Source organism: Tyto alba, unplaced genomic scaffold (genome assembly GCF_018691265.1).
Source record: "Tyto alba isolate M040663 unplaced genomic scaffold, T.alba_DEE_v4.0 Super-Scaffold_48, whole genome shotgun sequence".
NCBI classification, from domain to species: domain Eukaryota; kingdom Metazoa; phylum Chordata; class Aves; order Strigiformes; family Tytonidae; genus Tyto; species Tyto alba.
This window is the reverse complement of record NW_024881324.1, coordinates 15,833,370-15,846,059: the sequence shown is the minus strand read 5'-3', so window position 1 is coordinate 15,846,059 and position 12,690 is coordinate 15,833,370.

The following is a 12,690-nucleotide window of genomic DNA, read 5'->3' as shown; positions in this document are numbered from 1 at the left end:
AGTATCAGAGATCAGAGGAACTGCTGTCCCTGAAACGAGGAGATATCTACAGGAACTGAATACTCAAGACGTGTGTTTTGTAAATTGCTGGACCATGTTAAGACTGTGATTCCCTGCTCCAGTTGAGCTCTGTTAACAGCTTCTTTTGATGTTTACCATTCTCACCTTGCCTGGACCTCTTCTGCTCTTCCTGTCTTCAGCTGTACAGTTCATCTTCCCTCTGTCTTGCACCAACCCCAGTGCTCTCTTGATCACATGATAAACCAATTCAGCTTGCTCTCCAGCCAAAACCGATTTACTTTCTGCTGTTTTAGTGAGTTGAATTGGCTCTGTGCTGCAGTCAAATGTGTGCTGGAGCAAGAACTTGGCAGAAGCGCGTGTCCCACAGGGAAGAAACTAGGGGAGGGATGGGGGGGAGAGGGCTACCTCTCTTGGCAGCAGCGAGTGGTGAATGTAACTGAAGCCTTAATGTGAAGTTGAGGTTTGAGACACTACTACCCATCAGTTGGTTGCTACACCTTCTCAGTTTGGGGCTGTCATCATGCTAACAAAGTCAGTCTAACAGCAGGAGTGTTTTACTGCTTTGTAGTTCTGTTTCTGATTCTTACTGTTTCTATTTAAAGGTAGTTTAGGCTAGTTTGGCAGATTTTACCCTGAAGATCAGGGTGCCTGCATTAATTCTGTTCTCCTGTCTAGATGATAAACATTTGGGAAGTACCTTCTTCACTTGCATCCAGCAGAGGATATCTGCTCTTGATGGGGAGCATGGGGAATTACAGCTCCCTTCAGGTAGGCAGGTTTCATACAAACAGTAGAAAAATCACAAGGAGACGTGGCTGGAAACAAACTTGAGGGAGGAGGGGGCTGAAATATGAAAGTACCTTGGCAGCCACTATCTACAAAATAACTAGTAGTTTTGTTAAAGCATTTCTCTTTCTGGGCTGAAAGGGTTATAGTGTGGCCATTTTGGTTTGATGGAAGTCTGCTTGGCACTGAAAGAATACGATTATGAACTGGGTACAATTTGGTGAAGCTGGCGGGCAAGGTAAGTGTTGCAGGGTTGCAACCAACTCAGAATTACATGGTAAGATTTACATTAAAAACTTGGTGACCAAAGGGATTTTCCCTGGGAACTCATAAAGCAAACACAAGGCATTGAGGTAGTGATTGCTGGAGCTGCCTGTGTATGACATAAGAACTAGTGAAACAAGCCACAGAAAATGGTGCTGATCAGGGAGAAACAGCCAGAGGTAGCAGTAAGAATGTGTCTCTGAGGGCTAAAAAGTAAAAGGAGCTCATGAAGTGATTTGATATGATACTGGCTGAATTTGGATGAGAACTATCAAGGAAAAAGATCTCATCATTTGTTCTTACCTTGTTGCAGGTAAAAGGATGCTGTGTTGTATGTAAGCAGATGAGTTTGTATCAAAGATACTCCCGATTCTGTCATCAATTTCTCCTTTTAATAAAAATAACTTTTAGGACTGAATTTAGGCTAGCTGCTGAAGTCCAGAGGGACTGATTTGCAGAAAATGAAGTGTGAACCACTTTTTTTTTTTTTTTTCTGGTAGTTTACTTGAATAGGTCACATGTGTGTCTTGGATCAATGCAGTCCTGGTTATTTGCTCCAGTGTAACAAACCAAACCAAACCCTAAAAATCAATCTAGGTATAGGGTACGAGGTGCCATAAATAGACCTCCAAGGACAGATTTCTCCAGCTAGCCAGGCAGGCCAGGACACCACTGGAGTCCATTCAGTCTGACAGGAACACTAAGCTTCTGAGACCAGCAGGACTAAATTTAGCTTTGGAACATTTTTTTTCCTACCCTGTTGGTGTTGCTTTTACAAGAAATCTGTTGTTTATTGTTATAAACAACAAGAAAGGAATTTGGGTTGAAGGCTTCCTTTTTGTTTTTTTGGGGGGAGTTTTTTTTTGTTTTGTTTTTTTTTTTTTTTTTCTTAAAGAGATTTTGAAATCCCTAGTCTTTGGAATGGGAGGTAAACTGAGTTTGGGAACTAAGTAATTGGTCATGTGTTGGTCAATTTTTTTCTGAACTAGTGAAAAAAACAGTCACAACACCAAATACTGGTTCAGCAAAAGAAATGTAAGCAATCATGACCGATTTAATATTAATATTGTATCCTTGGTGTATGCTATTACAAATACTTATTTTTAAAAGCAATGGAAACCGTCCTTAGGCTTCTTTTATTGTTGTCTTTGGTAACGTGTGAATTGTTTGGTTGGTAGTTGTTTCTTTCCTATGGCCGAGTCCTTCCCAGCATCTTCTGAGCAGTTGCCTAGTTCTGATTTAAAGATTTACAACATGATTTTATGAAAAGTGGGGTTTTGTCAGACTGACTCTAGACTCTGGCTGGGGAATAGCCAGCTGCTGGGACACATCCAAACAGGCTGAAGGCAGTGAGGATGTTTCTATTGAAGCCTTCAATCCCGAAAGACTGTTATCTGTGGGCCCATTCATATTTCTATCAGCCTGAAGTAGGGAGCTGTAACACCAGCCTCAGTGATGCTGTGCATCCCCATAGCTGTCACTTTCATGCTGACTTTCCTCAGGTTCTGCTGTTCCTGGCCACCCAAACTGGTTCTGTAACCTTAACATTAATTTTCTTTTTCCCTATTCTTAAGTGGAGTTGTAGTAGGCTGAAGCCATTTTCCCCCTTCTAAAATGATGATCAAAACCAAAACAGCTTTTGAAATCTGATAAACTGTTGGCATTAAAATCTCTCCCTCACTTTTTAACAGTTATTTCTCACAAATTCCATCTGTGTTCTGCTGAATTTGGGGAACACCTGCCTGAGTAGGTCTCAGATAGTCTTGGAGACTATCTGCAATCCCATACTTAGTTTTCTGTAATAGTTTTCCACTTAAATGTAAAAGTATTTCAGGGCTGAAATTTACTTTAGACCCAGTGCAGATCTTTTCAGTCTTGACTGCTCTAAAATTCACACTGATGGACCTTTGTGAGGTGCCTTTGTCTTGACTGACCTGGAGGTCTCAGTAGTCCTGGGCTTATGATTCTGGGTGCCAGGTTGCAAAGTGCACAAAATTGCAGCAAGAGGAGCTATCTGGGAGCTCACACCACTTCCCTGTCTCCTGGCATGAATACATTACATTCCATTTTATATTAGTAAAATATTTATGAAGTTTTATTAACATGGTAGGAGCTCTTGCCTCTTTTAAAAGAGGTAGGAATTACGAGCAGTCTGCCTTCACTCTCATTTAATCTACTCTCCCATCAAGTGTTTTTCTTTTCTCATCTGGACATAGATAAAATCCAATAGCAGGGGATATTTGTTTTGCAGTCAAAACTATCAGGGTTGGAGTCAACACTCATGGCAGTCACTGGAAAGATTTCTTGTGCATAGAAAATTTATGAACACGTAGAGATGCTGGGCTCAGTAATCTAGCCTTAAAAGGTATCCAGACATTTTTTTCCTGATCAAAACATATAATCCTGTGCAGCGCTGAGCTATTTACATTCTGGTTGGCCTGTCTGGGGCTGTAACGTTGGCAGTTGTATGCCTTAAGAAGGGAAGAGGCATTAAATTTGGGTGTCCAGTTCATGCAAACGATTTGTTGCAGTTCCTTTTGACCTCCTGAAAAAGAAATGCAACAGTGGCATCCTGTGGCCCAAGCAGTTCATGGCAGGTGGGTCTGGTGTAGGGCAGAATTAGCCACCATGGTCTTCCCGCACCGAGCAGGAAATGGATCAAGTTATTTCTAAGTTAGTTTACAAAAGAAGTCCACAGTATTTCAACCCTGCGCACATTTTCAACCTCAAGTACAACTCTGCTGTCTGCTTTTCAACAGGGGCCTTCCACCAACTTATCTTGTATTCTGCTGCTTATTTTTCTACCAAACACTTTGGTGTTTGGGACTGAGAGGATGACTTCAGTTACTCACCAAGGAGACAGGACTCCTGTGTTGCTGTCTTTAGGCTGCTGAACATTTCCTCAGAAAAGAGGAACAGAGGAGAGACTACAAGTGTCCTGTTTTCAGCTAACCCACAGTTTAGTGCGGCGTACTTGGTCTAAAAATGAATGTCCAATGAAGAGAAGACTTTAATAAGAGTTGTTTTTTCTTGCACCTACATCATACTGGAGTGCTCACTCCCACACACTGTGTATGTGTGTGTGTCTCTTGAGTTTTTCAAGTCTTGGCTTTGTTTAACTTGGACAGACTTATGATTTTCTTACACCCTCACCAGCAGATATTTGCAGCCATGACCACCAGGCTCTCTAAAAGTTTGCAGGCATGCCAGAAGGTACATTAGTGAGGAATATACAGGCTCACCTGCAGTCCTGTGGGCAATTATCAGGGAAGCTGCTGATGGCCTCATTTCTCCCTCTTCTCCCAGTTTTACAGTGACTTCTCTTCTATAAGAGAGGAGATGTTAATGTTGTGTCTTTTACAGCCTCTTCCTTCCTACTTACTTTTCTACGTAGAAGTGTAAATGCTGTTGAAGGATCAGCATCAGGAAGGAATGGGGGGGGAAATGAAACAACTTTGTTCATTTTAATTTTGCATTTTCTTGTATCCAGAAGGCTTTGCATGTTTTCGGTGATCTACCTTGAGGCTTGGAAAAGCAGAGTAGGGGCAAGGTTGTCCCCTGCTGCCTGAACATGGAAGAACTTGTGAGCGTTAAGTTTTCTGTCGTGCAGGAAAGTCACCATGATCCCCTTCTTGGGATGACTGAAGCAGGAGTCAGGGAAACAAAACCAGCAGAAGGCAGGGCTTTAATTATTGCCTTTAATAATGAGTGAATACTAGAATTTTTGTGAAATTGCTTAACTGAGCTTGCACCACAGTTTCTTGCCAGTATTAATCCCTGGGCTGCCTCTTAAAACACGCACATGCATGAAAACAAACAAATGTTAAGACTGGCTGTGGCTCCAGTGATGTTAACCCCTGCTCCTTTTTGTCAGTTAAACTGACAACCAAGATAAGAAGAGACGGTGTTGGTATCGTCTCTTGCATAACAAACCACTCTCGACAAAAGAAGCAGCCTCCTGTCAAACGAATTTCCTTTACAACTGCCAAGGGGGGACTATTTTTAGTTTCATCTGCCATTCTTTACTCCTTAATCATCTGGTTCACTTTTCTCAGTTTTTCTCTCTTTTTCCCCTTCCCCACCAGCTCTGATACCAGGTACCACTGATAACCTGCAGAGGAGGAGGAGGGTGCGGGCCTCTTGGCCGTTCCCTGTTAGCATGTGTCCACACCATGATGCCACCGGCCTCACCATGTCCAGTTCAGCTCCGGTGTGTGAAGGGAGGGAGCCTTCAGAGAAAGGCAGATAGACTGCCCCGAATCTCGATGAGAGATATCAAAGACTAGCGAGTAAATGAGATTAATTTTTTTCAGGAAAGGGTTTTAGCTAAGGCTGTGTTCAGAAAACATGCTTTAAGTTGCAGGAGTGGAGCTACAAATGTCCAGTGTTGAAGCAATGTCACAGATATACTGCATCAGGCAGCAAACTCTTCATATGCCATTAGCAAGGCCAAGCCTGGCTTTTCCACTGGAGATTAAATTAAAGTGGTTTAGGAATGATGGTGTTTATTCTGCAGGTCTTGACTCTGTGGTACTGGCTGTCTTCCCTTTTGGTCTGTTTGACCCATTGCGTGTTTTTAGCCTGTTGAGCAGCAGAATGATTCTTGTCTTCTGGCTGAGATATAAAACAGAAGTCCTGCCTATCTGTAATCCATTAGAGATTTTGTGGTGCTATTTGTAAGAGTGTCTTAAGGATTTGGTTGTTTAGGAAGTAACACCTCTTTGCTCAATTGCACATTGTACTTCAGTCAAGACCATCATCCTCTGCAGCATCTTGCTAAAGCCTAATTCATGTGGGTGATCATATATTCTGTATCTTCTTCCTCCACAGTATGCAAGAGTTTCACAATAATGAGTGATTTTATGTCCATGGTGCTTCAGTAAGCTACAAGTTGCTTTAATACCTATTTTATAGCTAGATTTGAGGAGCATAGAGACAAAGTGAATAGCCCAAAGTCAAGAGGGAAGTCTCTGGCAGCAGAGGGAATTATGCCTCTGTCATTCGAGTGAACGTAACAGTCTTGAAGTTAGTGTACTAGCTGATGTTTCCCAGGGAAGGGCCACAATTCTCATGAAGAAGGAATCACTAGAAGTGGTCAAAAGTTTTAACCATCACAATTTTCTTAACAAACATGAGTTTTCAAATTATACAAAATGTTTGCAGAAAATGCGTGTATTTTGAGAAAATGAAGTAAAATTTGTTGGATTCAAACCAAAAATGGTTAGGTTTATAATGTAAACGTTCCAGCCAATCTTTTTCCTCTGTGGAAAAAAAAAAAAAAAAAAAAGGAAGAAAATCTTCTGGAGAACAAAGCAAAAAAAGGGCCTATTTTCTCAAATTGAATGAAAATACAAATGTATTGTTGATAGAAAAATAAAAACTACATTGCATCTTTTCTTCAGGCTTTCCTCAATCCAGTCTTAGTCTTTTCTTTTTGTCTTCTAACTGACTAGTGCAAGAGTGACCAGGCTCCTTACCCCTAAAAAATGTGCACCAGCACTTTGAACAACACTCCTTAGCCAAGGAAAGTTAGAAGGAGTTGGGAAGAGGTCTTGTGCCTGCCCACAGTGGCTCCTTAGGTCTTTGGCTATTTTACTGTCCCATAGGATTGAACAGGGATCTCCTTAGCAGTTTTTGCTGGCTCACTTCCTTCCACTGCTTGGGTTCATATTGCGCAGTAGCCCCCAGATTTGTGCACCCGTGCTGGGAGTCACCTGGTGTAATCTCAGACTGTGCATAGCGGAATTATTTGTGTGATTCTCAAGGGTTAGTTACCTCTGCTGTGGCATATTCTGCTCCACAACTTATAGGCTGACATAAATCCATTCCTGCTTTTCTTTTCCCCTTTATTCCATTGCTTGTGACAGTGTAACTTTTTAGTTTCAGCTTGCTTTATCAGGACATTGGTAAGCTCTATTTCTGATTCTGTTCTTTTCAAGACCCTGAATTAGATTTTGGTTTAGGAGCTGGAAGTGGGGGAAGTGCTAGAAGCAAGGTTTGTTTTGCATTTTTGAAAATGCTTGAAAGTCTGCCAGAGAGCTGTCAGGTTACTGATGGCTTGTGACATACCAAAGCAGACAAGCGAGGGTTCATAATAATTCAAGATCTGTTGAAAACCAGATTGAAACATGGCTAGCATGAGGGCTTTTTAAAGAGAAAATTATTATTGTGAATGTTCAGACTTATTTCAGCCTTTGCTGTGGGAAGAGCCTGTCATTTCAGCTTCATGTGCGTCCTTTGGATTTTGCCTCTCTTACTCAGATTTTCAGTGTTTTCATCCCAGTTCATCTGTCACATCTCTTGCCTGGGTGCCTGGTGGGGACACTGCCCTTACGTGCCTGCACACATGGACTCCTGATTTCCCTGCCACCCGTGCACATAGAGCTTTTCTTTCAGGCATTTATCCCCTTGCTCAGTAATCCAGTTCCCTGCCCCTGTAGGCTTTTGTTGTTCTCCAAAAAGGAGCTGTTGCATCTTCTCCCAGATCAGTGGCATGAGAAGTAGCAAGGAACTTCTTGGTGGAGAGCCTAGAAAAAAATAGTTTAGGTTCCACCAGGTGAAGATGATCTGACCTTCAAAATTTCTCACAGCATGTTAAGAGGTTTTGGGCAAAGGTGTCAGGAAGAAATGAGAACTCCACTTTCAAAATGGCTATGAAATGAGAAAGCCAAAGAAAAAAGCAGATTTTCCTCTTGCACTGTGTAGGCCTCTATGCTGAAGACATCACCATCTGAATGCATATAAGAAGTTGCCAGCAATCATTAAGCTCAATTAATCTTATTCTTGAGCCCATGATAACATCTGTGGATTTTTTTAAACGAGGTGATGGTGGGCAATCAAGAGAGAAAAGTTAAAGAAGAGAGGTTCTGCTGTGAATATTTGTACCACCATCAGCCAAGCGACGCTGTAATGTAGAAACTGGGTCAGAGACACCCTTCCCCCTCCACACTGTCAAAGTTATTTGAGCGTCTATTGAAAACCTCACAATAGAAGAGTTTGGCTCCTTCATTAGCTAAGCAAAACTGATTTGTGTTTCTTGGTTCAGAAAAAACTGCGGGGTAATTTTCCATGTGAGTACAATGCAGCAGTTCAGCTGATCCCTGAAAGCTGATTTCTTGGTGATTTACTTTTTGTTTAATAGGAGACCACTGCTTTTATTTAGCATTCTAAATTGACACGCTGAATTGTTGTTTAGAAGCCTTAAACCTCTCTCTTGCCTGTGTTAGTTTTAGGAACTGCACTGGTAGCCTTCATTCAAAGTTCAAAAGATTGCTGTAAGTCTCTTGAGATATCGCTGGCTCTGTTGTCTTACTGATGATATAAATCTAAGTTAATTAGTTTATTTGCTTCTAGGATAATTGAATTAAAATATATTAGTTTGGAAGTATGGCTTGGATAGACTCAAACACAGCGGTCTTCTGGACTCTTCCCACTGCCCTTTTGAATCCCATATTTGAGCCTTTCATCCTTGTTTACAGCTGTCCCATTAGCAGTCTCAGCCTTCCAGTGTGCTCTGCTCTGGGGTTTTTTTGTCTTGTTTTTCTGGCTTCTTTCAGGGAGTCTCAGTGGCTCTACCTTGTCCTGAAAAGAAAATCACACTGTGCTTCATACTCATGATGACGGTCTGCATAGGTTGTCAGTGAGCAGGGAGTTAGGCTATCCGAAGTGACGTTGTTTGGCAGTGCTCGTAAGCTGCAAAGGAGACATGAGTGAGGCAAAATAGCAGGGTCGGGTCCCCTCCCTGCTGCCCTCAGCAGGCACTTTCACAGACTGAGCATGTGCCTTCTCACACTTTTTTTCTCGTTACATAAAATATCATTTGTTTCTTGAAAATTGCCCGACCTGATGGACAGTGTTGCGTGGAGGTGCCTGGGGGACCTACTTGGCCACGGAGCTGAGATGGCAGTTTGGGCCGTGGCTGCTGGGAGTTCCACACCCTAAGTAGTTGTAGGGTGTTAGGGAGGCATGCTTGGGGGTGACGAAGGAGGAGAAGGAACATCGTTTCTTCCATAGCTTTGTTCACTCCCCGGACAAGGCATTTATTGTTATCGAGCAACAGTGATAACCTTTCCACCTGTTCATGTCTAGCTCAGTTCTGATTCTTCATCTTACTGTGGGTTTTTTTGTTTGTTTGTTTGTTGTTTTTTTTTTTTTGTTTGTTTTTTTTTAAAAAGCCCACTTTCTGTGCCAGTTTCAACAGTGAACATCTCTTGAGCTATCTTTCTTGAACAGGCACGCAACCATCTATGTCAACAAGTCTTCCTTGCATCCTCACTACCAAGAAGAAGAAATAGAAGTTATTGCCATTCCACTCCGTTGCCCAAGTTTTGCACCGTGAAGTCTGATGGCAGAATGACTTCTCTTGTTATCAAGGCTAATCACTTTCCAGCCCTGTCTCTGGCAAATACTCTATCTGTAATAATCAAGTCAGTGCATATGACATAGTTTTTTGACAGGACAATATTTCTTAATAATTTAGCAGCATCGTGCACACACAAAAATAGAGTTATAATTAGCTCTCATCCCTAAACTTGGAAGAGCTTTTCAGTTTGTTGGAGGCTGCTGGCCAATTCTCTTATCTAATTGGATGAAGGTCCTAGTTTCTCCCATTTCTATGATGTCTGGTTTTACACAAACTCATTAAGTGCAGCTGTACTCAAAGTTTATAACAACAGCCTCAGTGAAGACTAGGCAGCAGCTTAATAGCCATTCTGTTCTCTCTTTTTCGTCTGATCTCAATCCACTTTGGTGGTTGATGTGTGCCCAAACATCTTTCCCTAGCACCTAATTCTCCACCCTCCAGCTTTTTATTATGAATTACCTTAATAATTAGAAACCAGACAAATTGCATAAAATTCATCTGTCTGTTTAGAAACTGGAGAGTTTATAGCTTGCTTTCAAGGAAGATGGATTTAAAGCAATTACTTGTTTCTCTGAGGCATACAGAAGTGATTTTTTTTTCCCTTAATTTTAAAGCTGGCGTTAAGGTTCAATCGCATAATTGCTGCACTATTCTTTAAATCTTCAGAGGCATTAAGCTGATTATACAGGTAGAATAGCAGCACCATAGATAATATATTAAGCTTTTGCATTTAGATGGAATTTTTGGCAAAATAAATAAATCGAAAAAAACCCCCAACAAACACTTTTGTCAGTATGACTGCTTTTTTTCTCATGTTCTTGTGTGTCATTTTTAATTTTTACTTAATAGACTATATATAGTAATAGAAAGTCTTCATTTGACAGAACTTGAATTTGTCTTACTGTATTGCCTACATATATTCAATTCACAAAGAAAGACTCACCACGTACTTCCTGAAATACAGATATATCAGTTTTAGAAATTATTTTATAACTTTCATGGATGCTTTTCTTCCACTGGAAAACTATTCCAACATTTCCTGGGGAACTTCCAGCTGTACAATTTCCTTCCCTTACCATCTTCCATATTCCCACCAAACAAAGTTGGGGAGATTGGAGGAGGGAGTGGAACTCAGGGAAAAAGTTGTCTCACAACATTGTTTCATGAGGGCACTTACCTGTGATGGTAAATGCTCTCTATATAGCCCAGTGGCAGGGAGACCTGTGTGACAAGTTGGACCCCATCGGTGCTGGGGTCTTAAGTTACAGCTATGTAAGTGCACACATCTGCAGTGCAAAAGAGGGGAGATAGCAAAGGAGCAGAGTAAGACAGCAGTGGAAGGATTCAAAGAGACTAAAGGGACTCCCTCGTAAACCAGATTCCAGTAAGGAGGGAAATTTCCTTCTGCCAGTGCCCCACCTCCTAGCATTGATATTCCCTTCAGGTTGTAGTGCTCTCCTGGCTCTGAAGGTCACCGAAGACTTGACCCTTATAAGGTTCACAACACCGTTAGCTTCGTCTAGGATTTAAAGATGTAAACATCTTGCAAAATCCAAAGCCTGATATGCATAGGGAAGACTCAAGGTCAGGGAGGACCTCTTAAATCCCATTTGGATATGTTCTACATTATAGTCGTCTCTCAATTCAAGTAATCATAAAGAGGTACTAGAGTTGAACATTTTGTTTCTGTTCCTGTGAGAATATGAAAAATGAGCAGTGTTGCAACCAAGTCCCTGGTTATTGCTGTCAATAGACCTTTGTGGCAAAGTTCATGTATGTAGTTTCGTTATCAGTCTTCTCAATTATGATGCAAACAGGTGGTTTAATTGATCGTTCTAATATAAAACTTAATCTCAGCATGAGTCACAAGTAGTTTTGACTGATGTCTTTACTCAAAAAATTAAATCTGCTAACATCTCTTGTTTTCAGATAGTCAGCTCCATCTGTAGACATGTTCCATCATGTGCTTAGCTACTGTTTAGACTAATATGAAATACAGTCATTCTTTCTTGTCTAGAGTCCCATAGCTTTTGTTGTTTCCATTACGGACTGCTGCCCCATGTGTGCATAAGATAATCTTATCTGACATTCATAAGTGAGAACATGTAGGTCTCTTCTACCCAATAAAGATGATTTTTATAAAATTGACCTCTACCACCCTGTTGTCTAAGTATGCAAGCTTATTTTTATAGCAAATAATTTACGTATTAAAAGGGCTTATATAACACTGGAACATGTTTTTTGCCAGCTACAGTCATCATGGTCACATCATTAAAATGACAACGATAGCTGCTCTGTGCTGTCTAATTTTGTAATGTTTTGACAGAATTTAAGACATGAATGTATGTTTGTGCTACTAGTCATTGGTGAATCATACCACTTAATTGGATGGGTCAACAAAATAAATAGATGTGGTCTTTGGGAAATGAAAATGTCTTCTTTCATTTGTGACTTTGAGTTTGTTTGTACACTGCTTTTGTTGGAAGTAGCATTAGTTGATGGACATTATGGAAAAAGCAGTGACTTATTTTCCTAACACTTGAGTGAGTGGTGATAGTTGTTGGAGGAGGTGGTGACAGAAGAAAAGCAGGTTTTAATTTTGGTTTTGAAGTGGGTGGGGGTGGGCAAATGGATATTCAAGACACATTAATGAAGTTATGTTGACAACTGTTAAGTGTGAAGTCTGTCATGTATCTCATTGCAATGAATGTGTCTTTATGAGAAAACTGCATTGGAGACATCTGTGCAATTGTCAGCAGTAATTAAAGAAAAGGATGATTCGGCAGTGGACATACAGCTGAAAATGAAGGACGGGTCTGGATTTTTTTATGTGGGTGTGTATACTTCCGTTTGCCAAAAGTGACATATTTTTTGACTAGCTAATTCTTTCCAAGTAACAACTAAATTGAAAAAATTAATTGAAACAGGGACTTCGGGGGGTTTTTTTAATAAATTTTCTCCTGTTGGAGAGAATTTGAACATTTCAGAGAAAGCAAATGGAGACCTTTTGATCATGTCCTTGTTGACGGCATCCTGGAGATGCATTGAGGAATTACTTCCAGAAAGACTTGGGAAAGTATGAGGTAAAATGTCACTTGTCAAGCATGCAAAAGAAGCAAAGAAACCGATACTGCTTAGACCAAAGTGCATCTGTGTTTGCACGTGTTGTGCTCACTTGTGATACATGGCGCAGCTGTGTGTCATGTTCCATTTTCCTAATACCTTTCTGACTGTATCACGGGGTTTGGTGTTGCTTT